At 46.0% G+C, this 25,404-nt stretch overlaps 1 protein-coding gene across 6 annotated transcripts in view; it reads left to right on the top strand.

Moving 5' to 3' along the window:
* Positions 1 to 25,404, top strand: part of LOC119180179 (plasmolipin) — a 225,957-nt gene that overhangs the window by 155,785 nt on the left and 44,768 nt on the right. For 2 of the 6 annotated variants that reach the window (XM_075878431.1, XM_075878430.1), the window contains exon 2: positions 24,614 to 24,677. The exons of the other annotated variants lie outside the window; for them this stretch is intronic. The gene's annotated coding sequence lies outside the window, so the exon portion shown is untranslated. The remainder of the gene's footprint in view (positions 1 to 24,613; positions 24,678 to 25,404) is intronic. 6 annotated transcript variants of the gene reach the window in all.

The raw sequence follows: 25,404 nt of genomic DNA, 5'->3' as shown, positions 1-25,404 counted from the left end.
CCACCGCATCACGTAACTTACATAATTAAAAGTACTGAAATTACACCTACAAAGTAAAACTAAGTAACCATACGAAATAAGCATGTGTTACTCAATCTGACCACCCCCTTTTCTTAACTAGATTCGCTTGAATCGCACACGATGGGGTCGTGGTCCCGGCAGTTTTCCAGCAGGCCTGAGGCTACTAAATGCACAAACTCTAAGCAGTGCACTGCCGTCACGCCTCATTTTCCACTTTGGCCTGTTCCCCTCAGGAATTTGAAAGTGACGCCAGTAGCTCGGAGGGAGCCTGTGCCATTTTCTCTTTGTATTCACCCCTGCGCGGTATTTAGCCACTCTGTCCTTTCGACTTTGACCCTTCGGGCAAGGCCGCTTTCCCGAAGTCGTCGAACTGAACCGCGCCTTTCCTTGGGGTGACGCACCTTCTTTTCCCCCTCCAAATCTGGCTCTCCGCTTCGGTCTTCCTGAACGCCACCATTGACGTTTCCTTAAACGGATTAGTGGCCTACCCTTTCTTTGTTGGGACGGAGTGGGGCCCGACCTAGGCTTGCGCAGTGACGAACGCCTCCGCTTCTTCCTTTTTCTGCGATGTTCGCAAATCACCTCGATAATAGGGCTGCACTGCTGAAGCATGGCGTTCTTGCTCTCATCAGCCACTGCGCTAACCATGCCTACTTTTGACAATGTCCAAAGGTCCTCTTGAGGCATGAAGAAGGTTTCCAGCCTCTTACTGGGCCCATCAGGGCTGCTGGCACCCTCCTCATCCACGCAAGGAGCGTCTTTCGACATCGTCCCTACCTCGAGACCGGCCAAGGCCTCGTTCTCTGCATGCTCTACATCGATGCATTCGAGAATACGCGGGCCTTTCTCTGGCGCGATATCTGTTTCAAGCGCTTTACCAGGCGCCTCAACTTCCGGCGCTTTGCGACGCGCCTCGCTTTCAGACTCCGGTGCGAGTCTTTCTTTCTTTTTGCTAATAGAAGTTCCAAATCTTCTGATTAGCTCTGCTTTCACAACTTCGTAGTTGTTCGCGTGCTGCTCACTGAGTCGCGCAACAACATCCGCTGCCTCGCAGGGCAGAACCGTGCGTAGCCTCTGAGACCAGGTGTCTCGCTCACACTTAAGTTGACTACACTTTCGTTCAAAGAGTCTAAGATACAGGCCCATATCCCATGATACCTCATATGGCTGCATGTACCTAGACATCTCGAACTCTGCCTCATTGTCGAGAAGAAGTACTCCTCGCTGGGGTCCCAACCTCATACTCAACTCATAATCTTGATTGAAAAACTTTCTCTTGAGGCCTAGTTTTTCGTGTTCACTCTTTCCTTCCATCTGAGCTGCTCTTAGTTTTCTTTCGATGATGAGGCCCCATTCTTCACTTAGTTCCTCATCATCAGCCCCCAAATCATTAATCGCTTGAATGATTATGGGTTTTCGTGCCAAACCCTTTGTATCGATCCCCAATTCCTCACACAACAGCAACAAGTCTGACTTCTGCAGCTCCCGTAAGTCCATGATCGTACTGAGTGCTCGCTACTTCCAAAATAACTTTCCGAAACGGCGAAACTGAGTCTTTCGGCAAAGTTAACTACCAGTTCTAAAATTTACCCTCTTTTAGAACCTGGTTCACTCAAAGGAAAAGCCAAGCACTCACCCATACGTGATCCATGTCTCGAGCCAGCTGCTTCTCCTGGGCCGACTGTTGTTGTCACTTGTAGCTTCGAATCCCACCGATGCCAACCAGTTGTTGCGATCCCACCGCTGCCACCAGTTGTTGTGATCCCGGGTGCTGTGGTAGCGTGGTGTAGCTTCGCGTTGAGGAAACGACCACTTACAAGATGGGGATACGAAAAACAAACAAGGTTTATGGCACTATTTACAAATATTTACAGCATGAGGTTAAGAGTTCGCAAACCACGAACGTGGTGGTTGAACCTTTACTTGGTCCAGAGCGACGTCCTGCACTCTGCGGCGCCGTTATAAGCCCTGTCGGGCTCCTCCTTCTTCAGTGGAACACCAATCACACACACACACAACAGGTGAGGGGTACGAGCATGCACGGCGCACGTGAACAGCCAATTTCGAGTCAAGATCACTGCACTTAAAGGTGGCGCCAGAGAGTCTCTTGCTCGTCGTGTATGTCGCTGGTCGAGGGGTTCCAAGCTTCGGACAGCAGACATCAAACGGTCCGCCAAACGGTCCGCTCAATTAGCCGGGCACTTTGTGGCGGCGGTCGCCGTTTCTTCAAAGGAATACGCTCTTTGTTGTCCCCTCCGGAACGGCTTACAGCTTCGTGGCGACAGGACGTCTCATCCGCCGGCTAGCAGGGACAATAGCCGGCGAGCATAGACATTCGGCGAGTCGGCTACTTGTTTGGGGATTAAAAGAGCGCCGCTCCCCCGTCATCTCTGGACGCTGGTTCCGAGAAAACTGGAGTTCCAGGCGTGAGAACGCGGCCCGGCTACGCTTCTCAGCGACAGCATGGCGCCTGCTGACGCCGGTCATAACAGTGGCAAGCAGTTCTACTACAGAGCCACGCCACTGCTTGAAACTGTTTCCAAGAAAAACACCATATGAATGCCATGTAGTGAAAGGAGTCTCGCTAACGCATGTAATATTGCGTGGCAGAAGTGCAGAATCGCGCCAGGTGTCAAAAAGAGATATATACGTATATATGGTATGAATAAAAGCTGGGAAGTTAACCGGAAAGCAAATATCTGGTTTGATGCCCTGCACTGGAAAAGGGGGAAGGGGAGATAGAAGAGTAAGGAAGAGGGAATGAGAGAGGGGGGAAGCGAAAACACACACACACACACACTGTAGTGTCACAATCGTTCGACGAGGCGGGTCGCTTGCGGAAACTTCAAGAGGGCCTTGCCACTTTTCGGCGTGAAGCTCGATCTTTCCGGCATTCCAAAATTGATTTTTCGGAAATCGATCGGCTGGTTGTCGAGGCGTGCAAACACTGCTGACAGGGACTGCCTCTGACAGCTGTCACTGAGAGCACTGACACAAAATATGTTCAACGGCTTCGTCAGCGCCGCAATGGTCACACGCAGCACTGTCTGCTTATCCGGTGCAGCTAGCAAAGGCGTTCGTATAAGACATTTCGAGCCACAAGTGGCAAAGAACGGTTGTCTCAGCTCGGGATTAACTAGATGGAATCGTAAGTTGTAGGCACGGATCCAGGCGATGAAGACTGGTGTGAAGAAAACCGGGCGTGTTCCACAGAGACATTGGCAGTTCGTGCGCGAGAGTATTAAACCTTGCTGCTGCGTCGCTTCTCGATAGGGGAATAGGATAAATCATGCCATTTTTGTGAGTGTTATTTGCTGCCTCGTCGGCATGCTCGTTATCGATGATGCCGAAGTGGCCTGGTAACCATTGAGAAGTTACATCATGTCCTTTCTCTATTACTTGTTGTTACAGTTGTCCTGTTTACAGCAGGAATTGGTCTTGAGGTCCACGACGTAGCGCAGGTCGAATACATTTAGAACTGGTTTCGAATCTGTGAAAGTGCACCATTTTAGAGGTGCTTTTCGGTCAATCCTGCTGCGGGCTCTGCGTCTGTAAATGTTGTTTTGTGAGACGTTCGAAACTGGGTGATTTCGGCTTTTGCTGGGAAGGTCACAGCGGCAGATACCCCAACATCTGTCGAACCATCCGTATAAAGTTTAACGTGGTGTTTGTATCCTTGGTGCGGCTTAAGTAAAGTCAGCTGCTTCAAAACTGGCGTCGAAGAGATCCGCTTTATTGCGAATTTCTGGCACTGTGTTTGGACGGTGTAAACACCAAGGGGGTGTCAGGATACTTTCTGGAGGCGTGTGCCCTGCCGGAAGGCCCTCGCGGTAACTCATGGCTTAATCATGGCTTAATCATGGAAGGCCCTCATGGCTTAATCTGTGTGAAGCATTATGTAAAATTGTATATTGCTGTATCTTCTACAGGTGCAGCATTGCTTGGTCTTTCTGGCTGTTCGCTTTATATTAAATTTTCACGTCAAAAAGCCAACAACGTATACCGACATTAGGTTGTGATAAATGAGCTGTCATGCCGCCTGCAAAGTCCTCAAAAGTTTCGTCTTCCAAGGTGCATCGACTCACTCGACCGCATTTCAATTTCAGTTCATTCAGACACGTTTACAACATATTCCACGAGATGTCGAAAGCGAGGCAAACGCTGAATGTATGCCTCATGGCGTAGTATCCCGGGTTATACAGTGGGCAACAGGGACGATAAAACGTCGCAGAGAAACGGAAAAAAAATGCACACTAATTTGGTATAATTATACAAGAAAACTACACTGTGTACAGTAACATAACGTGACACAATATGTACTATCAGCGTCAAATGAAATCGGAACAGCGGCAAGCCTTCGCGATAGTGCGTGCCGTCCAGTTATCACCATTCACGGGCGCGCGCATCCTGTTCGGCAACTCTGCGCATATATGCCTGCCTGTCCGTAGTGATAAGTAGACGGTACGCACTATATGTATACCAACGCGAAGGCGTGCCGCTGTTCGGGTTTCATTTGACGCTGATAGTACTTACATAGTTGTGAGTTAAGCAATATGCCAGAACATCTGCCAGGTTACATCTGAAAACACACACTGTACTGTTAACTGAACGCCGAAATGAGACTGCACTGGTATAAATTGAGCTCGCGTCTGGAAATGCATATCCGTCTGTCGCATTCCTTGCTTTCAATGTACTGCTGTTTTTTTTTCATCTCGCATCTTGTTCGAGCGTCGTTTGAGTGTGGATTTGAATCGCGCCAAACGTGTGTCACTAATATCCATATAAGGCTACGTACATGTACATTTTATCCACGTATGATATCCGCATAGATTTTCGTAAACGTGTGTTCACGCAAAACGGCAGTGTTTCTCTTCTGCGCCAACCTGTCACCGTTTTGGGGCGTAGTGCACGGGTGCTTTTTTGTTTGTTTGTTTTAGACGATAACATTTCTTTTGAGATTCCTATGACAGTCAGTCCCCTGTGGTCTTCGCCGAGGCGGAAACACTTTGCTACACCGAAGGTTACAGTGAATTGAGTAATTTACGAAAAGTCGTTAATTTATTAGTTTACTTGAGTGCAGTTGTTTATGTAGAAAAATTGTAGAACATAGCGATTCATGACTTATCTTTTTTTTAATCCCGCCATACGCGTAACTAGAGATATTAATCATCAAAAGTAAAGGCCTCAATGAAGACTATATCAAAACTGAGTGCGCCCCGTGCAAGAATTGCTGTTGCTGCGTTACTTCGGACAGGAAGCTCGCGGGACAAATTTCGGGCAGAAAAAAAAAAGGCGTCACAGCAGAATCAAGTCGGCGAAAACAAGTCCCAAAAACTGCGGTGGACCACTTATTCTTAGCGTTTGGTGCGTAGTGATTATCCGTTTCTTTGTCGAACTATGAAATGCAAATAATTCTTTCGCTCGCCTGCTAAAAGTAGCGCCGCAGAAGCTGCCGCCCAGTTTTATACGCTGTAAAGTGAGAGAAATGGTGGAAAGTATGTTTTTTTTTTTTGGTGCAGTGCGAAAGAAACAGATAAGCAGTATATATATATATATATATATATATATATATATATATATATATATATATATATATATATATATATATATATATATATATATATATATATATATACAGCAGGAAGTTCAAGGGGTCTGGTACGTATAAAGAACACAAGCGAGTACACGTACGAAAGAGCAATACTTTTATGCCAACGTTTCAGCCGTGGCACGGCCTTCGTTGACGAAGGCCGTGCCACGGCTGAAACGTTGGCATAAAAGTATTGCTCTTTCGTACGTGTACTCGCTTGTGTTCTTTATATATATATATATATATATATATATAAACCAAACGCAAATAACAAGCGGTCAATCGCGAAGTATTTGAGACGATTTTCCGTTTTAAAGACGATAGTCTTTCTTGGGTACCTTCGACGCAAAAATTTTTGTCTGTCTGTCCATTTCTCTGTTTGTCCACTCTTAACGGTACCGGGCACTTTAAACGGCACCAGCGGATACCCTAAACGGCCGACCTCATCCGCAGCGCCCACCAATGTTGCTCGAGATTCAGCGTTCATATTTGTGCGATTGTCAAAAAGCAATTATCGCGCATATCTGAGGCACCATAACACGTATATATTCTGTGTGTCCGTCTTTTACTAGAAAAGACATGCATAAGTTATTCTAAGGACCGTAGCGTTTATCACGTGGCGCTGACCATGCAACGCTTGCACGAAAAGGGAAGTGTTTAGAACGCTTCGCTACGACGACGCGGCGGTGGCACCTACCCGTCGCCTTGCGTTCTACACCTTATCGTGCGCGCCCGTCTCAGAGCTGCGCGTTTCGTTTTTCAAGATAACTGCCAGATGGCGCTCATGTCTCACGTGTGACCTACAAGGATTAGAGGCCCAATTAGAGGAAAGTTGACTTGGCTTCTTCTTCTCTTTAGTCAAACAAGGAAAACTCATTGATAAGGCACTACAAACATTAATGTACGCAAATGATATAGTGCTTATGGCGGACAACAAGGAAGATTTGCAAAGATTGATGGACATCTGCGGTAATGAGGGATATAGGTTAGATTTTAGATTCAGTAAGGAAAAATCAGCACTCATGATTTTTAATGATAACGAAGGTAGTGAGCTTAGAATAAAGGAAGTCAGGCTAGAGATAACAGATAAATACAAATATCTGGGCGTATGGATAAGCAATGGGACCGAGTACCTGAGGGAACACGAAATATACGTGACGACTAAAGGTAACAAGAATGCAGCAGTGATGAAAAATAGGGCACTGTGGAATTACAATAGGTATGATGTTGTGAGAGGAATATGGAAAGGGGTCATGGTTCCTGGTCTGACGTTCGGCAATGCGGTCTTATGCATGAGGTCAGAAGTTCAAGCAAGATTAGAAATTAAGCAACGTGGAATAGGTAGGCTTGCTTTAGGAGCTCACGGGAATACACCAAATCAGGGAGTACAAGGTGATATGGGGTGGACATCATTTGAGGGCAGGGAAGCTAGCAGCAAGATCAAATTTTAGAAGCGATTGAGAGAATTGGGGGAGGAGCGTTGGGCTAGGAAGGTTTTCAGCTACTTGTACATGAAGAATGTCGATACAAAATGGAGGAAGCGAACCAGGAAATTTACTGGTAAATACTTAGAAAACAGCAGGTGGCCAAACCAAAAATACCTATCGGTTAAGAAGAAAGTGAAGGAAATGGAGACTGACATGTGGAGAATTGGCATGATTATGAAGCCCGCACTAGAGATCTATCGAACATTTAAGCAGGAAATTGCCAAAGAAAGGATCTATGATAATACTCGGGGTAGTTCTCTACTGTTTGAGGCCAGGACGGGAGTATTGCGAACCAAGACATATCGGGCCAAATACGAAGGGGTAGACACGGTATGCAGTGCGTATGGAGAGGAAGAGGAAACTGCCGAACACTTGACATTGTTCTGTAAAGGGCTTCACCTTATAGTTCAGGATGATGGTGCAGAGTTTTTCAAAGCACTGGGGTTTAGGGACAGGGAGGGCAAAATAGACTAAGTGGGTAGACTTAACTAGAAGGAGGTTATCTGATTGGTGGCTAAAGTCAAGGCACGAGTGAAAATTAAACCCTTCGCTGCAAAGTACCCGTTCAACTTTACACTATTTAAAGGGGAAAAAAAGATAAATCTAGTGGTTAGTTCACTAAGTATTACGGCTAGGTGGCGTTAGCCGCCGCCCTATCTAAAGGGTACAGCCACATCCATCCATCCATCCATCCATCCATGACGTGACTTGGTGCGCTCGTTCGCCTCCGCTGCACGCTCTAGGCACTCTAACAGTGCCTCCAGTGCGCGATTGACCGATTTTATTGCGCAGAATATCAAATAAACGGTTTGTTCAATCTCTCCAGACACAAGACTACCGTCTTTCGACGACATTTGCAGAATAACATGCCGGTACGGGGTCAATTTTTTTCCATATCAAATTCTGCCGCGACGTGCTTTTTCTTTTTTTTTTTACGCAATTTATGGGCTTTCGATGAGACTTAACTGCAGCCTCCAGTGGTCTCATTTGCTGCGCGCCCGACGCGCTGTTTCGATATCGCTGAGAACGGTACCGTGAATTTCGAGGCTGAACCTCTCAAATTTAGTTTTGAGGATTTAAAAAAAAAGGGGGGGGGGGCATACCCTATAAATTTTTCCTTATGAACTACCCTTAAATCAGTAGGTCCGTTCGATTCGCCTGCCCCACGTGAACCAGTTCACAAGGTGCTGCACCTTGCCATTCGTTTCAGCAGTGCAGCATTGACGACCGCTGAACCCTGCCATTCGTTTCGAAAGGTGCAGAAGAGGTGCAGCACCGGTTCACAATTTTCCTGCACCTCCTTCGCTGACGGTGCAGGCGCGCGTGCAGCTGAGCAGACGACGCAGCACTTAGACGTAGGTGGCTTAGGCGCCGTACCCGCCTCTACAAATACGAAGTGTTTTGCCAAGATGTTTGCGCCTCATAAATTGTCCGCATGTGCGTTTCGCCATAGGTCAGTGTTAGCTCAATGGTGCAAATTAACCGAAAAAAAAATAAGGCCAACACCTTGTCGGCACATCGTCATTTGTTTCGGGTGTCGTGCTGTGCCTGCACCGCTGCACTCACGCCGCACAATTTCTGACCTTCGCGTGCACAGCCGTGAACCGGTTCCGACCGGTGCAGGTGAATCGAACGGACCTAGTAATTCACGAGCTTTTGTAAATTACTTAAACGCGGCAAAGTTTTTCGGCTTCGGCGTTGAGTTCGTTTGCGAACATGACAGGTGCCTGACTGTTATAGCAATTTTACAGAATATCTGTATTGTGTAAAATACGCCCGTTCCTGCGTCGTCCCTTGTTGACCATCGCTGTAGGCGCCTCATTTGGGCGCATCGATAAAGTGATCTAGTATTCTAGCTCACTTTAGCATCGATCCAGGTGACGGTCTTCTTTGGCCGAGGTTGGCTGGATTGTTCTGAAACATTCGCCGCCGAAACAGAACATGAAAAGGAGATAGTGAAGAATGGCAAAAGGTAGAAATAATAATCGTTGAAGGAATTAATTTAATAAAAGCTACAGTATAGTTGCAACTGCGTGCGCACACGCCTCTTATATTATTTGCCCGAATATGTCGCCAAATGAAAGCACGCGTAAAATTGCGCTCACATTTCGCATTGGGAGCATCGTAATCGTCAGGAAGTTTTATTGCGATAGCAATTATGTGGTCACTCCCGGCCGGATTCTGCCGTAGGCGTCGACGTCACTCACCGTATATGTATACGTATCTTTATATATGAAAATTCAAGAAAGAAAAAAGTGATCCAGAAAAAGACTGTGGTGCGCGGAATCGAACTTGGGACATCTGAAACGTCAGTACTTCTAGCCACCATAACGTCAATGCGAGGTGTTAACCATTGAGCCACGGAGAGGCACGTCCTTCAACGTTATTATATATATATATATATATATATATATATATATATATATATATATATATATATATATATATATATAATATCGCCACATCGTTACGACGCGGCGCGCGCTTTCATCTCCCACGCGCACTTTGCTCCGCGGAGGGGAGGGAGGTAGACGCTCGCCCGCGCGCCCTTATCTCACGGTGGGGAGGATCGTATGTCTTGGCTGGCCTTGACATTTCACCCGGACGATTCTGTTGTAGTTAAAACCCGGCGCACAAATGCCGCTGCAATCGTTGCACATTCTCCGTTCGCGAAAAGGCGTGCTTTTCGGACACAGCGAAGTAACAATTGAAACGCTTATTCGCGTTTATCTGTACCTGTTAGTACGTTTCGTGCGTCATTTGTGCGTGAGAAACGTGGGGCACGTTTCGTTCTTTTTGCCACTCTGCGCGTGACCTTCCAATTTGTTGCGATCGCGTTCATTGCTGTCCATTGCTTTGTAACTACGTCACTACGTCCCTGTTAGCACCAAAAATCTGTGCGTGCCCTGTAAAACCTGCATTATCTGGAACGATTGCACCAACTCTCCAATATATATTATGAGGAAGAGCTTTATTCGAGGCGAGCTCGAGCTGGCACACACTGATTATGATATCTACAGATGAGGAAATTATACAGATGATGATGACACGTCCAATCGATATAGAAGAGTCGGTGACTGTGCTCACAATAATTCCCCGTCATGCTGGAAGCGGCCTCCTGGCCGCGTGAGAGACAGTATTAGGAATTGCGTCGGGTGTGCAGTTTCAGCCGAGAAACGTGCACAATTTCTGTCCCACGGCAACGGAGGTCGGAGGGAGCGCTAAGTGGTGAGATACTGTAATTAACAGGGGACGTTTGTTCAATAACCGTATAAGGCCCTATAAAATGACTGAGGAATTTTTCACATAAGCCGGGCACGCGCAGGGGACTCCACAGAAGAGCTTCGTCTCCTGGGGAAAAGGTGACAGCACGGTGTGTTGAGTCGTAGCGAGACTTGCGAGCTTCCTGAGAGATGCTCGTGTTGATTCGGGCCAGATGACGGCAGTGCTCGAGGCGAGACAAAAATTGTGTGGATAAAGGGCTTGCTGAGGTAGCAGGAGCCGAAAGGAAGGAGACGTCCAGAGTTACACTTGGAGAGCGGCCATGGACAAGAAAATAGGGAGAAAAGCCGGTGGTGCATTGCGTAGCTGTATTGTAGGCGAACGTTACGAATGGCAAAATGGCATCCCAGTTCGTGTGGTCAGGGTTAACGTACATGGCAATCATTTCGAGAGGGTACGATGAAAGCGTTCCGTCAAGCCATTTGTTTGAGGATGATAAGTAGTTGTTTTGTGGATGGTGTTGGCGGCGCGTAGAACCTCAGCAACAATAGAGAAAAGAAAGACCTTGCCGTGGTCACTGAGCAGAACACGTGGAGCTCCATGGCGTAAAAATATGTCACGCAGAAAAAAATCGGCTACTTCAGTGGCTGTACCAGCGTGCAGTGAGGCGGTTTCCGCGTAACGAGTGAGGTGGTCAACAGCCATTACAATCCAAAGATTTCCATTGGAGGTCACGGGAAGGGGGCCGTACAAGTCTATCCCGACGACTTCGAATGGCAAAGCGGGACAAGGAAGAGGTTGGAGAAAGCTAGAAGGAGCAGTAGTGGGTCGTTTCCGCCGTTGACATAATGCACACGAAGAAACATATTTGGCAATCGCGGATGAGAGGCCAGGCCAGGTGAACCGACTGCGTATTTTGTCGTACGTTTTGTGATAGCCGAGATGCCCAGCAGCAGGATCATCGTGGAATGTCTCAAGAACCTGACGTTGTCGACAACGTGGTATAACGGGGACCCATTTGTTTCCTTCAACGTGGTAAATATAGCGATGTAGAACACCATCGTGAAGCTTAAATTTTTTCAGTTGTCGGCGAAGTTGGGCGTTCGGAGGAGTGGATGTACCTTCTAAGCGTGCTATTATGGAGCGGCAGTAAGGGTCAACGCGTTGATGCGACACAAGGGTAGAAGGGCGGCCGGATCTTAGCCAACTGAGACCTGCGATGGGTAATGCTGCTGTGGAAATTGGTGACGGTGGGCTATTACGGTTGGGTAGAGGGCTGCGAGAGAGAGCATCAGCATCTTGGTGCTTCTTACCAGACCTGTAGACGACTCTGTAGTTGTGCTCTTGTAAACGAAGCACCCAGCGGCCAAGACGACCCGATAAGTTCTTTAGCGACGAAAGCCAGCACGATGCGTTGGGGTCGGTGACGACTGCGAAGTCGCGGCCGTGGAGGTATGGGCGAAATTTTTGTACCGCCCATACAACAGCAAGGCACTCTTGTTCGGTGCTGGGACATGGAAAGCCTGGGTCGCATGTCCAAGCACTACAGCTCGGGTGAGCCGCTTCCCAAGGAATTGGCTGACCTGCTGATTGCCTCGCGGCTCGCCAATGTGGGCCAATTCAACCTGCGCCAGATCACTCTGGCCATGTTCGATTTGGAACTACATGTCAAACTGGAGGCAGAGACGGCCAAGCTGTTTGCAGAGATCCAGGAAAAACTTGTCGGCTACAAGCCGCAGCCGGGGACCAACTTTGCTGCTAAGTTCTCCCATCTGATGGGCGGATATGACTCCCGCTACTACGGCTACTTGTGGAGTCAAATGTTCAGCATGGACTTGTTTGACACGCGCTTCAAGAAAGAGGGCATCCTGAACTCCAAGACCGGCATGAACTATCGAAGAAAGATCCTTGAGACTGCGCTCACAATATATATATTATATATATATATATATATATATATATATATATATATATATATATATATATATATATATAGATATGGGATATGGCACAACGGGAGCGTTGTCAACAAGGATAAATATATTTATTTCCCAACAGTTTCGGGAGGGGTCCTCCCTTCATCAGGGGATGAGTTATACTGCCATGAACTTCCAAACTTCGTTGCTGCCGCGTCCCTCTCGCCTTGAAAGATGTTTGCGAGAGTGAGAGGGAACTAAAAAAAAGGAAAGAAAGAGAAAAAAAAGAAAGAAAAAAGGGGGACGAAAAAAGACGAAAAGAAAAAAAAGAAAAAGAAAAGAAAGAAAGTAAAAAAGAACCCCTGCAACACTCAGAACAAAACCAACTGTCCGTGTACGTCCACATCCGGTTTTTATCACGTGCTGTTCAGTTCTCGACGTGTGTAGGGCCACCCAAGATTGTCGCTGCGGTGGCGGGAGAGGTCCGTGACTGCGTGCGTAAAGAAAGGGTTTCCCCTTAATGAGTCGGTCGACTCTTTACCTTTAATCTTCGTCCGTTTCTCTTCAATGGTCATCAAGTGGTAGGCGAACATAAACACTTTGTATGTGCATGTGAAAAAAAAAAGAAAAAAGGAAAACAAGAAAAACAAAAAAACAAGAAAGGACAGTGTACACGTACGAGTCAGTCAGAAAAAACAAGTATGGTCTCCAGCTATCAATATTTGTCACCAATTTCCTCCTGGCTTACTTCTCGGAGGCAGGAGAGTTTTCCGGGGTCCTCGTTGATGCCGGCTACTAATTTTCGAAATTTGAAAATAAAGTATGCCTCACGCTGTTCGCGCTCGCGCCTGTTTGAGAAACCGGACTGTAAAAGAGTTACGCTGATATTTTCAAAACTGTGGTTTGGCAGGCGCAGATGTTTAGATAAAGGTAGCTTCGGCAGTGAAGTGGCGTGGTACCGGTAATTATTGAACCGCAGCCGAAATGGCATGTCTGTTTGGCCGATATATTCTTGTCTGCAGATGTTGCAATGTAGCATGTATATTACGTTACTGGAGTAACAATTAAGGCTTTCAGTTATGCAGAATTTGAAATTCTGCATAACTGAAAGCCTTAATTGTGACTCCAGTAACGTAATATACATGCTACATTGACGAGACTATTGACGAGAAAACAATGATGTCGTCCACATAGTACGGGCAAGTCTTCCGCTTCAGACCACGCAGAACTGTGTCAATCATGCGCTCCAATGTTGCGGGCACGTTGCAGAAGCCGAAGGGCATTACATTGAACTCGTAAAGTCCATCTGAAATCGAAAATGCCGTCTTTTCTTTATCGGCCTCATGCATCGGTATCTGCCAGTATACCCAACGTATATCCAGACTCTAGAAGTATTGAGCTCCCTGTAGCGAATCCAAGGCATCATCTATACATGGTATAGGGTATACATCCTTGCGCGTGATCTTGTTTAGCGCCCAGTAATGTACACAGAAGCGCACAGAACCATCTTTTTTTTTTTAACTAAGACGACAGGTGATTACCAAGGGCTAGCAGAGTATTATGTTCCATCTCAACATGTCGTCAACGTTTTCTTCAATAACCTTTCACTCGGCTACAGATACGCGATATAGGCAACGACCAATGATGGACATACCATCAGTTTCGATCAGATGCTTGGTGATGCACGTCTGTCCCAATACGGGAGAATGGACGTTAAACGAATCTTCGTGGTTAGTCAGCAAGGCACGCAGCCGTTGGGTCTGCGAAAGGGTCGGGTCAGAGCTGATGCTGGTTTTGAGAGTGGAGATGGATGGGGAACGTTCAACAAGGGGATCTTCAGGCGAAGCGTCTTAAAAGGTTACCACAGAGAAAGGATCCGGTGTAGCGCGGAACCAGAATTTTTTCGGGCGTCCAGTTTGTTGCACAAACGAATGCGAAGCCATCGTCGAAACGAACCAGGCCTGATGTGAAGGCTATCCCTCTGGTGACACAGCGTATGGAGGGTTGTACGAGCACATCGCCGCGGTCAATAAAATCAGACAGAAGGGTAACGATTCGCTGACTGTGCGGAGGTAGCTCAATGTCTTCTGCAGCATAAAAATGAAGTGGTGCGTCATCTGCGTGAAGTGAATAGGTGATATCGTTCATGTGGAGAATGCGTTGCCGGCAGCAGATAGATGCGGACGCAGTTGAAAGTCCCATCTTAATATTAGCTGTTGAGTACACGAACTAAGTACTGCAAATTGTACATAATGCAAAAGTCCATCAATGGACCAGTGTCTAATAATGCCTCCACTTCTATGCCTTTTACTAAAACAGATATATTATGAGGATGTCCTGTAGGAATTTTTCCAACTTCGCTAAATGCAGCTTTTCCAGAAGCTGCGTAATTTAGTTTTCCGGGCGATGGTTGGCGAACTGGGAGACTGGTTGAAGTGGTGACCTAGAGTGATGAAGAAGGGACGGCAAGCGATGCCTGGCACTACGGTAGCGAGGAGCCATTTCAGGAGTTACTGATGGTGAAGAGGAGTGACCGTGAAGCGTAGCAGAAAGACGGTGCTGGAAAGTGATCGCAGTGGCAAAGTCATCCCGGTTGTGTCAAACCCACGACGCTCATGTCCCCGATATCCACAATAGTAGCAGGTAGGTCTTGTCGGGCACCATGGTTGATAGTAGGGTTCGGTGTTAGAAAGGTTGCAGGTCGCAGGTTCAGTTCCTGCTCATGGAAAGCTATCTTTTCACCCTATTTTTCTTTCTTCATATTTACATTACAATTTGTCTCATAACTTCCCCTATACCTTCCTTGGCATTATTGTCTGTTATATCTCATTAATATTGTGTCAAAACACGGAAGAATGAGCCCTTAAGTACACACTTGTTTCTCCTAATATATATGTGTGTGTATGTGTGCGTGTGTACGTGTGTGTGTGTGTGTGTGTGTGTGTGTGTGTGTGTGTGTGTGTGTGTGTGTGTGTGTGTGTGTGTGTGTGTGTGTGTGTGTGTGTGTGTGTGTGTGTGTGTGTGTGTGTGTGTGTGTGTGTGTGTGTGTGATCAAACAGCGATGCGCTGACACAATGGAACGGGCACCTGTGGTCAGGCCTTAAGCATTTTAGAGTTGCTCAGAGGATTTTAAGCTGAACGATTGTGGCGCCCACGTCCTCCCGACAGCGCTGTGTGGCTCGAACTCCTTCGACCGGCTCCCAACTTTTCTATCTCCCTCTTTTTCTGGTGCTGGCCTGTCCTATTTTTAAAGATGATAGTCTTTCTTGGGGACCTTCGACAGAAAAATTTTGGTCTGTCTATCTGTCCGTCTACATTTGTCTGTTTGTCCACCCTAACGATATCTCAAACGGCACCGAACGGCCAACCCCATCTGCAGTGGCCACCAATATTGCTCAAGGCTTAGCGTTCATAGTTGTGCGATTGTCAATTTAAAAAAAATTGGCCTGAATCTACATGTTACACCGTAAATGTCGTCGAAAGATGATAGTCTTGCGTCTGGAGAGAGTGAACAAAACGTTTATTTGATGTTCTGCGCAAGAAAATCGGTAAATGGTATTCTGCAGGCGCTGCGTTAGAGTGCCTCGAGCGTGTGGTTGAGGCAAACGAGGGCATCTAGACATGTTAGACACAAGTGCCATCTGGCAGTTATCTTCGAAAACAAAGGCGTGCAGCCCGCAGAGAAAGATGCGCGTCAGTCTCGGAGGTGATAAGGAGTAGAATGCAAACGGGCCGGTGCCATCACCGTGATGTCGTAGCAAAGCGTTGGAAACACCTTTTTTAGCATCGCGTTACACTGTCAGTGCAGCGCGATTAAACGCTACATTCCTTGGAGTTACTTGTGTGTGCCTCTTCTAGTATAAAGGCAGACATAGAAAAGATCGAAGCGTTGCTGTGGCACTTCAGATATGCGCAATAATTGCTTTTTAATTGACAATCGCACAACTATGAATGCTAAACCTTGAGCAATATTGGTGGGCGCTGCGAATGGGGTTGGCCGTTTTGTGCCGTTTGAGGTTTCGTTAAAGCGGACAGACAAATGTACAGACAAATAGACAAATGTACAGACAGACAGACCAAAATTTCTTCGTCGGGGGTCCCCAAGAAAAACTATCGTCTTTAAAAAGCAAATATTCCGCATATCTGAGGCACCATAACATGTCTGTTTTGTATGTCTGCCTTTATACTAGAAGAGGACACACACAAAACACTCTAAGGACTGTAGCGTTAAACGTGCTGTGCTCACAGTGCAACGCGATGCTCAAGAAGGTGTTTTCAACGCTTTGCTACGAGGGCATGGTGGTGGCACCTGCCCGTCGCTTTCCATTCTACACCTAATAACCCCCGTGACTGGCGCGCATCTTTCTCTGCGGTCGGGCATGCTTTAGTTTTCGAAGATAACTGCCAGATGGCGCTCATGTTTAACGTGCCTAGATGCGCTTGTTCGCCTCCGTTACACGCTCGAGGCACTCTAACGCAGCGCCTTCAGAATATCATTCACTGATTTTCTTGCGCAGAACATCAACTAAAGGCTTTGTTCACTCTCTCCAGACGCAAGACTATTGTCTTTCGACGACATTTACAGTGTAACACGTAGATTTGGGCCATTTTTTTTACATATTTTCCACCATTCCTTTTATGCCTCCTTCCCCCCACCCCTACAAGGCACTGTGCGTGTCGCCAACAGGCGGACAGAAATATGTGGCTTTTTCTTTTCCTGGAACAATCACTATATATATATATATATATATATATATATATATATATATATATATATATATAATGTGTGTGTGTGTGTGTGTGTGTGTGTGTGTGTTTATAATATGAGCGTTTCACCGTTCATAACAAGGGATATGTCGGTTCCTGAGGACAGGAGCTTGACACATATCTATGTGTACAACTCCTTTGAGATTTTCTCTCATGATGCCATTATATATTTTCGCGTTCAATTATCGTGAGGGGATAGTATTTCGCTTTATAATCGGACTTGCGGTGCATGTCACGAGAAACACTGCGGAACAGACACACCTTTCCCCGCCTTCAAAGGATACTCGCACTTTAGCCAACCGTCGCTTTCCTTAAATCAGCAATAAAAGTGACGCGACAAGCCTCGTGCATTGGCTTCTTTTGTCCTAGTACGTTTCTCTTTTTTTATATTAATATAAGACCTCTCACTTCACTTGCTCTGCAATGTCGTCCAAGACAGCCTCCATGAATGCAAAAAGCAAAAGCTGTGGTCTCAACACTGAGAGACTCTTATCTTGGAAATAAAGACCCAGTAACTACACACAAGACTCTCCCTCTTTTTTTTTTCTTTACATAGAACAGACAGAAATTTGAACGAAAAAAAAACGAATAATGCATTACCTTCCAGCCTTATACTAGTAGCGCCATCTGTTACGCGGATCATTATGTGGCGGGTGTAGGGCACCAAATGTGATAGTGTGAAAGTGTTAGTGCTCATCATGAATGCAGGCAAAACAAAGGAAGATGTTAACACAAAACTGTCGCCACCATTGATTCCTCCTGGCCGCCGTGTACATTGTTGTCTGCGCCGCTAAGTACCGTATTCCGCGTGGGCAGAAAAAAAAAAAGCGCCGGTGTTCAAAACTTCCGCTAGTTCTGCGTCAACCAGCGCCCGGCGGAATAAATTAATCACTCTGCTGACTTGAAGTAGTCATGAGGCAGCTGCATCGAGGTGTCTTAACAAGTGCCCGAACAAGCGGCCGCGATGGCAGGTGCGCGCTCGGATTGTGCCAGCCGGCGTGCGTGACTTGCCTTGGAGTCAAGCCAGGCCACCTGCCCTACTTGGATTCACTGATTTGTTCGCGAACGTGTCGAAACGAGCCCTGGATTAATAAACCTGGAATGTTTTGCGCTGACTTTGCCTTCAGCGAAGAGTTTTCAAGCTCGTTTTTTTTTTTTTTTTTTTTTGCATGATCAGAAAAATGCTGCCAATCAGTAGTAGAGGCTTCCAAGAACACGCGAGCCAAATAATATAGCACAGCACACGGCCTGGAATTCACAATAAATCACCCCGCCGCGGTGGTCTTGTGGCTAAAGTACTCGGCTGCTGACCCACAAATCAGGGGATCGAATCCCGGCTGCGGTTGCTGCATTTCCGATGGAGACGGAAATGCTGTAGGCCCGTGTTCTCAGATTTGGGTGCACGTTAAAGAACCTCAGGTGGTCCAAATTTCTGGAGCCTTCCACTACGGCGTCTCTCATAATCATATGGTGGTTTTGGGACGTTAAACCCCACATATCAAATCAACCGGCTTCACGTAGACGACACCCCTAAGCTGACCCATCCAGGGGAAATGACAGTCGCCATTTCCTGTCTCTCTTTTTCCCCACATCTTAGTCTTTATCTCTCACTTTCAAGCTGTCCTGTCTTCTCTTCTCTTCCATTTACTTCCTTGTTTTCTGGCGGCAAGGGTTAACCTTGTGTATGTGTTCTCCCTTGGGCACATTATATATGGTTATAGTAGCTGTGTACAGGTGGCGTTGGCATGCCTTGATATAAACGCGACAGGGGCTGGCATGGCTGCCAAAAGTTCACATAATCTATGACGTTTCCTCCCTTCTCTCAATTACATGATCGTCCTCTCCCAAAAAGGGGGTGCACCGAAGCCAACTTTAATCCCTTTCAAAGACCACAAGAAAATTTCCCACAATTTCATGTTAGTCATTGTGAAACAGCTCAAAAGATTGCAAGAACAATTTCTTCTTTTGTCGTGTCATGTCTCACTGAAGCACTAGGCCAAGCATATTATCAGGGGGCCTGGCAAGGGTTTCCTGACCTAGGCCGACACTTCGCTCAGTACACACAGCACTAATCTACACCCAGAATCGATACACGAATTATTCAGTCGACCGGGAGAGGTCTTTTAAGAAACCTCAACAACGTCCAAGAACTTTTTTACGGACATTCACCACAAGTGTGGTGTGTACAAGAAACACACTTAAAACCCAAAAACACCAGTTTTATACATTTGTATATTATATTACAAAGGGACTGAGGTCGCTGAATCCCACGACCTCTGTCCTTTCTCTGCTCCCTCCTTTCTTTTTTTTTCTGTTTCACCCTTATCCATCAAAATGCGGCAGCTGTGACCGCAGGAATCGCACCTGCGTGCTAGGACTTAAAGGCCAACTCCGACAATTTTTCGAGGTCAGTGGATCTCAATGAAATTCACTGGGTACGCTCATTTGCACGTTTGCACCATTCATGACAAATTGCAAGCTTTAGAGTTTTGCAGATTCTTTTCAAATAAATTTATTGCATGCCTCGAAACGCTCACCTCGCTTGCCAGTATTAATGGCAACATTGTGTGTGTGACGTTGAGTTTGCCTGACTGGCAGGTCGTGGGATTGAATCCCGGCTGCAGCGGCTGCATTTTCGATGGAGGCAAAAATGCTGTAGCCCTGTCTGCTCAAATTTAAGTGCATGTCAAAGAACCCCACGTGAACGAGATTTCCGGAACCCTCCACTACAGCGTTTCTCATCATATGGTGGTTTTGGGACGTTGAAGTCCACATATTATGATAATAATATTATTATTATGACTAAACACACACTCATATACATTAAATATAGGCATTTAAGCTCTGACTTATTGCATTAAAATTTTTCCCTCCTTCACCGATGTGACGTGCCGGGGCACCGCGCCCTACTTTACTGCGCACCGCGCCCTACTTTTCTGCGCCCGCAAATGTCACAGAGTGTAGCTGCAGTAATGCCACCAGTGCCCCTGGCTGGACCAGCCTGTACTGCTCCGCCACCTGACAAACAGGGTCGGCAGACCCCCATGTCTGCTGGACCTCGGACCACTGCAAGCGCAGCTAGGTCTGAAAGTTCTGTGAAAGTGCCTGCTGAGCAGGCACCATCCACCACCTTACAAGAGGTGATGGATACAAGTCCCACTCCTGCGGCGCCTCAGACGCCAAAGGGTAGGTGCAACTCTGGAGCGCGCCAAGAAATAAAAACCCCGAATCACAGAGCCCCCAAAAGGCCCTGTAACCTAACGCAACACTTTTGTACACACAGCACCTCACAACACTAAAATGACACAAACACTACTGTGGAACGTCAGAGGACTGCTGAGAAACCTCAACAATATCCAGCCCTGCAGGGGCGTCTGCGCAAGCAGGCATTTGGTGTGTAGCGACACCACGAACCCGAGCTAACGGGGGGGGGGGGGGGGGGGTTTCGACTCCCTTCCACGCCTAGCCGTGCGTGACTGAGCTGTGTCCAGGAAAAAGGGGATCCTGGGGGTTGAGCTGAGGCTGGGTGCTCGGACCTTTAAGCCCCCCCGGCAGAGGCAACACATCCCTTTGGCCCCGGCTTCACGTAGACGGCACCCCTGGGCTGACCCACCCAGGGGAAATCTGCAGTCGCCTTTTCCTATCTCTCTCTACCTACATCTTCGTCTTTATCTCCCACTTTTTATCTGTCCTGTTATCTTCTCTTTTCCATCTACTTCAAAATTTCCTGGAGGCAAGGGTTAACCTTGTGTGCTTATCCAACCTAGGATAAACCATATTAGGTTATAGTGACAGCGTACTGCTGGATTTGCGCAGACGTGTTCACATGCTCTGCCACGTCCCCTAGTTGGGCTCCGTGGTGGGTGGTAGGCGCCGTTGCCGAACAAACACTTTCCTTCATGGGATCACCAAACCCCTTCCCAAGTGATCGCCCCCTTTTTAGGGGGCGCACCGAAGCAGTCTCACAGTTTTCATTTGGTCATTGCGCTACAAGACACCGCTCATCATCATCACAGTGTGTAATGAAGAATCAAGGCTTGTTCCCAAAATATCATGTCATACATTGTGAAACCACAGGAAAAAAAGCAACAAACATATCACTGTTTCTAGTTTCCAGATGCCTCACTGATACCATCGGCACTGGCTACAAAGCCACCAAGATGACCAGTGGGGACCTGCTAATAGAAGTCAAAGACAAAATCCAGTATCAGAAACTAAGCAACCTTGTTGCATTTGGGGACAAACCTCTCACCGTTACCGCTCACCGGACATTGAACACAGTGAAAGGTGTCGTATCAGATGAAGCTCTTGTAGACCTTACCGACGAAGAACTTTTGGACGGCTGTAAAGTTGAGAATGTCATACATGTTCAGCGCATTAAAATCGGGCGAAATAATGCAGAACTCCCCACAAAACATATTGTACTGACATTTGGAGCAAACACACTCCCAAAAACAGTCGCTACAGGCTATCTCATGCTCCGTGTTCGACCATATATACCAAACCCAAGACGTTGTTTCAATTACCTACGATTGGCCCTTGAACCATTAAATGCCACTCATCATCATCATTGCATTAAAATTCATTCATTACTATTTGAAGGTTTATAGTTATATTAATTTTATTGGCTCAACTGGCAAAAATGACATCATTAAATTGTGATCAGCTACATTTTGTATGCGCTCACAATAGTGAGAGAACTGCTGCTGCCTATTGTCGAAGTCTGGATTTCATCATAAGGTGGCACAGCAGTAATTATTAATTGCATAGACAGTCAAACTTCCACGATGATAACTCGGAATGATACAAAAAATTGGCCATGCAATCCACTCTTAGAGCTATCACAACAGAGTAGTGCTTCTGTGACTAGCAGCGCCCTCTGATGGCACACGGAGTGATCGTGGCAAGAACCTTATTTCTGGTGCCGCACGACGCATTTACCCATCTAGTACACTGTTGTAGGATGGGAACTTGCGGCTGGTTTAGGTTTTGCTTGCTCACACCTATAGCACGTTTTGATATATACATGAAAATTATGGGTGGGAAAATATTTAGATTGGTCAGGGTCCTACTTTAGTGTCAGTAAACCTTTTTAATGGAGAAGATCTCCTTCTTTTCAAGCTGTTGCAGTGGGACAGAAAAGTCAACGTCACAGCCTCGGCAGTGCATTTTCGGGTGGTTACGCGTGTTAGCAGCTCAGAGAGCACTATGGCGGCTTTCAGGGAGCCTTTAGTGAAACGGCCTAGTACGAGTATATGTATTTGTTTTTAAAGAACAAAACGGGTTGTTTGCAGGCACACACTGATGTCACGGGCACCATCTTTGCTTGAACAATAGATGGGCTGAAAGGCTGGTACTTTCTAAGAAATAGAAACGTAAAGCATTCTTGCAAGGTACACAGTGCACCAGTGTTGCCAACAAATTTATGCCAAATACTTTACGCCACGGCCTTAATTACTCTATTTTACCCTACATAACGTTTCTCACTACCGTACATTTTACCCTACGCCTAAAGAAGTGCAATGTAACAATAATATGGTACATCACTGTAAAACATGCACATGATGTATAAAGTCACTGAAGTCAATAGTGACTTTGAACATTGGCTTGAAAATTAGCTTCCAAAAGAGACTAAGGAAGATGAAAACAAGTAGCTGAGGAAAAAAAAAGCATCCTGGTATTTGTATGGGATGAGTGTAAACTCATAGTTGAGAAAATGAACCAGAAGACTCAGTTCATTGTATTGATCTTCCCACCCTCAAAATATTTCTGTACCTAGTGTAATTTCGCACTGCCTCTTGGGTCAGAGTCATTTCAAACTTTTTGTACCGAAATGCACCTCTGGGATTGGCCCAACATGATCACTACGACTTCATTATGGCATCACTAATTCTGGAAATCTGTGACGTCAAGATAGTGCCGTGAGGTGGCTAATTATGCTATCATGATTTTTTGCATTGCTCCCGTTCGTGCATCTGGTTAGTTTTTATGTTTAATGAGGCATCTGACGTTTTGCCTTTAGTATTGAAACTGACTGCCATCTTGAAATTTAGAAGCTCCTCCACAGTGAAGAAAAAACTGCAGAAAGGGCAAAAAAAATATCCATGGGAAAAACAATGCTGGCGCAGGCATGTATGATGCATTACTTTTGATCTCTGCCTTATGCTGGTGATGTGCGTATTGGAACAGTTCCAATTTTATTTAAAAAACTGTTTAGTTTTCGACTCTATTTAAGAATGTCACTCTCATAGATGTGTGAATCTTTTTCATTTTTTACTGATCGTTGACGAACGAATGGTGGAGATTACCCTACGCCTGGTAATAAATCCGTATTACCACCACACATTGCCTGAAAATTCAGGGATTACCCTATGGTTGGTAACTCTGCAGTACAAACAGTGCATAGTGACGATTTTATAGTTCCAAGGTGGATGGCAGCTGCTTTGGCAGAAATAAGGTGTGCCCCTTTTACATGGGTGGAAGTTATTTCAAGCCATGCACTGATTGATAGGATTTTTGGCCGCCGTCTCGAGTAGCGTCGACATCGTGTGATGCCGTTGAATGAGGCATCAAAAAACTGGTGAAAACACTGCGCGTAGTTCAGCCTTAGGATGTGTGCTCTAAAAACTTGCAAATACAGTGCAGTGAATGCAGCACATGACAAAAACATGAACTTTACTCTTTCAGGACTGCATAAGAAAAGGGCATCCAGGAAGGGTGTTGAAAATTGTTTTAAAAATTAAACTGAGGCATAGCACTATATTTTTGTTACGTACATCAAAATGAAGCTATTAAAATGGTCTTTCATCAAAGTTGAAATAACAGACGTAAAGCTTATACATAGTAATTATAAAAAATTTTCTTTTGAACGCTTGCTGCTGGGACAGCATAGCAAGGTTAGAATAAACATAAGCAAAAGTGCCCCTGTTAAAAAAAATCCTATGTATGCAAAACATGGTTTATTGTCTCTTTTCTTACATAGAAAAACTTGATACACATATCAAAATTTTGTGTGTGTGTGTGTGTGGTTCAAAACAAGTGCAGTGCTCATGCCCGAAAGTGCTTATACCAACCACTCAAGGAAACAGTTCTGTGCAGTCATAAAACACAAATGTACTTAACAGGTACTCTAAAATTATTTGTTTTCTTTAGCCTGCTTTTCTTCTGTTGATAATTGACCTTGCAATTATTGCACATATCTAGTTTTTCTGGCTTGGGGAGTGTGTGCCTTGCAGACGCTGGTGGAGGAGGCGGTGCAGTGCGGGTTGGCCTGGCATCGTTAAGACTGTGCATTTTGTGGTTCTTCTCTGAAAGCTTGTTTAGACTATCAAACAGAAATAAAATGACGTGAACAGAGAGCAGGGCTCTTTGGTTACTCACGAGAGAAGCAGATGTGAAACTGCGCTCACCTACGATTACTGGCTGAAGTACCGGGTCAATCCTCGCCTGAAGCGCTGTCCGAAATAATATCTTAGCTGCCAATTATTTTTGGGCTCTTCGATGCCGGGCTTGATCACTCGGAGAAGGCTATCTCGGAGAAGGCCAGCTATCACTCGTAGAAGGCCATCTATCAATGGCTGATTTGAACATGGTGCACTCTTTCGTTACAGAGATCGTCGCGGGAGGCCGCGACTTGTCCACTTGTGCGTGTGCGATCACACTGAAAAAAGCCAGGTATTCAAAAAAAAAAAGTGCTCAAGGTCACGAGGCGTGCGTGATGTTTTTCTTTGCCTTTGCCATCCCTCCCTGCTTATATTCTAGCACTTTTGTCAGGACGAAAGAAGAGAGAATGCAATTGCAGCATGGGACGAATCTTTGTAACTCCACTTGCACTGGACGGATTCTAAAATTTTTGAGGCATTGAATTTGTGAGGCAATCCAGTGAATTCATTCCATAGTTACGTGAAAAAGTGTTTCAGGGCCCCTTTAAAGAAAAGTCCATCATTGCCATTTGTAGAAAGTAACTCATGACCTAGAGTAAAATATCAGTTACCTTGCGTGGAGCGTAAAGTCGCAGCAAACTAGCTACGGACTGTACATCATAAACGTGCCCGCAGAATTACTTGTAACACTTCAGCCAATTTTGTTTGGCGGAATGAATGGGAAATGGGATTCATAGTTAAAAACATAATATCAGGGCTTGTACTTTTCTTGAAAACTCCTTTTGATATAATACAGGTTAGATAGCGTGCTGCTCTTCACTACACTATGCTATATGCAGGTGGTGTAATAAATCAGTAGCTGTGGTTTGCAAAGGTATTGGCACACATGATCAGAAATACATATGGTCACTGTGTTGTGTATCCTAAAGCAATAGCTGCATGGTATGTTATGGTAGCTGTGGTGTAGGGGGGGGGGGGGTAGAAAATGCTTACTGAGCCAGTGGCGCCACTGTGCAGGA

This window comes from Rhipicephalus microplus, chromosome X, assembly GCF_043290135.1.
Source record: "Rhipicephalus microplus isolate Deutch F79 chromosome X, USDA_Rmic, whole genome shotgun sequence".
Lineage (NCBI taxonomy): Eukaryota > Metazoa > Arthropoda > Arachnida > Ixodida > Ixodidae > Rhipicephalus > Rhipicephalus microplus.
The sequence above is the reverse complement of the archived record's forward strand: the minus strand, read 5'-3'. Positions and strand labels throughout refer to the sequence as shown.